The 3,200-nt window shown below is 42.6% G+C and overlaps 1 pseudogene; it reads right to left on the bottom strand.

Moving 5' to 3' along the window:
• Positions 1-1,599: 1,599 nt before the first annotated feature.
• Positions 1,600-2,989, bottom strand: LOC102148355 (X antigen family member 5-like; annotated as a pseudogene).
• Between the last annotated feature and the right edge of the window lie 211 nt (positions 2,990-3,200).

The raw sequence follows: 3,200 nt of genomic DNA, 5'->3' as shown, positions 1-3,200 counted from the left end.
GGCCCACGTGAGAAGGACCCTTCTGTCTAGGCAGCAGTGCTAGTTTAGTTCTGTTTCTGATTTTACTTTCTCTGCATAGATAGGTATTTCCTGCTTAATTCCAGCAATTCATTTCTGAGAAACAGACTTTATGGTGCAAGAACATTAACAGAAACATTTCATAATATTTTAAATTATAAAAATTATATTGTGCTGCATATTAACCCCAAACTTTGAGCCATTTTTTAAAAATGTAGTTAAACACACCAAAATACTATAAGCAGTCTTGTGCAACATAATGATGTTTTGGTCAACGACACTGCATATACAATGGTGGTCCCATAAGATGAGTACCATAGAGCCTAGGTGTGTAGTAGGCTATGCCATCTAGGTTTGTGCCAGTACACTCTATGATGTTCGCACAATGACATACTCACCTAACGACACACTTCTCAGACCGTTAAGCGATGCCTGACTATATACTAAATAAACTGTCATATGATGATGGAAAATGTTTAAAATATCGTTTCCTGCTCACCAAAAAAATTGATATGGATGGTAACGGCTTTGCTTTGTGTGCATTTAATATAACCTCTCCTGGAGCCACCAGAGTGGCGGAATCACTTTGCTGACAGTTGGGGCTCTTTTCATGATCCTTGTATTTTGCCAATTGGGAAAATAATTGAGACTTTTTATGGGCATTGCTTTGTTTAAAATGTATTGAGTTTTGAGGACATTTATATACATTTTGCCTATATAAATACTGGCCAAAACATGTTGTATTGAGAGATACATACTATTATGAGGTTTGCATATTTAAGACCAAGTGGTGTCCTACTAGGAGAAGATGAACCGCCTGTGTTTCTTTCAGGGGTCTCCCGCTAGAAGAGGGGTGCTCATGGGTATTTTGTGTTCTGGCCAGCCATCCTTTAGCTTCTTCCCATTCCAACACTACAATCACGTCAAGACTTGAATGCCTTTGTACAATTAGTCAGGGGAAAGGTTAAGCCGGCAAATGTAAGCATGTCAGAACTTCCTCCTCACGGAACTCCCATGGGGAGAAGGGGATTTAAAAAACACAGCCCTGGGGGCTGGCCCCGTGGCCGAGTGGTTAAGTTCACGCACTCCGCTGCAGGCGGCCCAGTGTTTCGTCGGTTCGAATCCTGGGCGCGGACATGGCACTGCTCATCAGACCACGCTGAGGCAGCGTCCCACATGCCACAACTAGAAGGACCCACAACAAAGAATATACAACTATGTACCAGGGCGCTTTGGGGAGAAAAAGGAAAAAATAAAATCTTTAAAAAAACAAACAAACAACAAAAAAAACACAGCCCTGGATTCTGGCGCTTTGACCCGGCATCAGGGTGAGTGGTCTTCCAGCAACCCTATTTGGTACTAATATAGCATATTAGTATAATTCTCTTTAATGCATTCTGAAGCTTAGTGATATATAAAATGCTCTTTTTGCTGCACAGGCAAACAAACCTGGGTTCAAATCCTCCCTCACCGCTTACTATCTTTGCGACCTTTTCGGGGAAAAATTGTAAAATGTTATTGAGAGAATTTTAACAAATTTTCAACATAAAAACAGCCTGCATGATTCTCGCTTGTCTTCTTTTAAACCCATGGCTGCCCTTCACCTATTTCTGGCATTTCAATGGGCTCAAAGTTTGGTAGAACCATCCCCTTGACCTCTGGACAGCCTCCACACTCACCCCCAGTCTTTGGCTGAGCCAGTTCCTGTTGATCAGCTTCCAGGTCAGGCCCTTGAACCCGATGCTTCTTCCTCTTCTCTCCCTCCACCAGGTAGAATGTCCTGACTTTCAGTTGGCAGTTCCTCTTGTTAAGGTTGCTTGTCACTGGACTGCTGGGCAGCCAGGGGTCCATCTGGCTGAAAGTAGATTATTTTACTCCTTGGAGGCCCAATTTCCCTGCGTTAGACATTATTGTCTTGAAGGTTTTTTGCCAGGCTTAAATTATACACTATTTGTAAAGCATAGTACCTGGCATAAAATAGGTCTTCAATATATATACTCTTAATTCAAGTAATAGTCGTTAAGGAACTACTCTTTGCCAAACACTATGCTAGCTGCTGGAAATATATCTTGATTAAGAATTAGTCTCCATTCTTAAGGGTCTTATATGCTCCAGGGGGTTACAGACAGGTAAACTAACAAGGATAACATACTGTCTGAAATACATACTGAAAATTGCTGCCAGATGAAGAATTAAAGGCTTTGATGGCAGTATGCCACAGATTCTCTTAACTAAAGTTGGGAGCTCAGGGCTCCCAGAGAAAAGGATGCCAAAACTCAGGTCTGCAGGGTGAGTAGAGCTGAGCCAAGAGAAGAAGGGAGAAGGGGTGCTTGGCACTTTCAGTGGATCACAGAGAGATCTGGATGGTTGAACCAAGAATGGCAGACCAAGATTACAGCTAAGACGGTGAGAATCGAGCCTGGAGAGGAAAGCAGGACAGCCATCGATAAGGGTCTTATCAACTATTGGGGATTTAAAACTTTAATCCTAAAAGGGATGTGCAGCCATTAAGGGCTCATAATCAGGAGTGGATGTCATGTGAAGGGCCCAGAATTTTAAAGAGGGGTAGGGGCCGGCCTGGTGGCACAGAGATTAAGTTCGCACTTTCCGCTTCGGAGGCTCGGGGTTTGCCGGTTGGGATCCCAGGTGTGGACATGGCACTGCTTAGCATGCCATGCTGTGGTAGGCGTCCCACATATAAATTGGAGGAAGATGGGCATGGATGTTAGCTCAGGGCCAGTCTTCCTCAGCAAAAAGAAGAGAATTGGCAGCAGTTGGCTCAGGGCTAATCTTTATTAAAAAAAATAAAATAAAATAAAAATAAAGGGGTAGACAATCATCTCAAATGCTGCATTACTTGCATCCATTAAGATGAGAACTAAAAAGTTTCTGTGTGATTTACAACAAGATCATCAGTGACCTTGGAGAGAGCAGCTTTCAAAGGAGGGTAGAGGTAGAAGCCAGACGACATTGGGTAGGGATATGAATTGGAAATGGGGAAACAGTTCCAGCTCTTCAGTATAGTAGACATTCCACACAGGCAGGGAATTTTGTCTACTGAGTTCCTTGTTGAATCCCTAGCACTTAAAGCAAAGCCTTGTAGGCAGCTGACACTTAGCAAATATTTGCTGAATAAATGAATTAACTATTTATAAAATTCGTCTCTGAAGGAAAAGATAGAC

This window comes from Equus caballus, chromosome 2 (assembly GCF_041296265.1).
Source record: "Equus caballus isolate H_3958 breed thoroughbred chromosome 2, TB-T2T, whole genome shotgun sequence".
Taxonomy (NCBI): domain Eukaryota; kingdom Metazoa; phylum Chordata; class Mammalia; order Perissodactyla; family Equidae; genus Equus; species Equus caballus.
The sequence above is the reverse complement of the archived record's forward strand: the minus strand, read 5'-3'. Positions and strand labels throughout refer to the sequence as shown.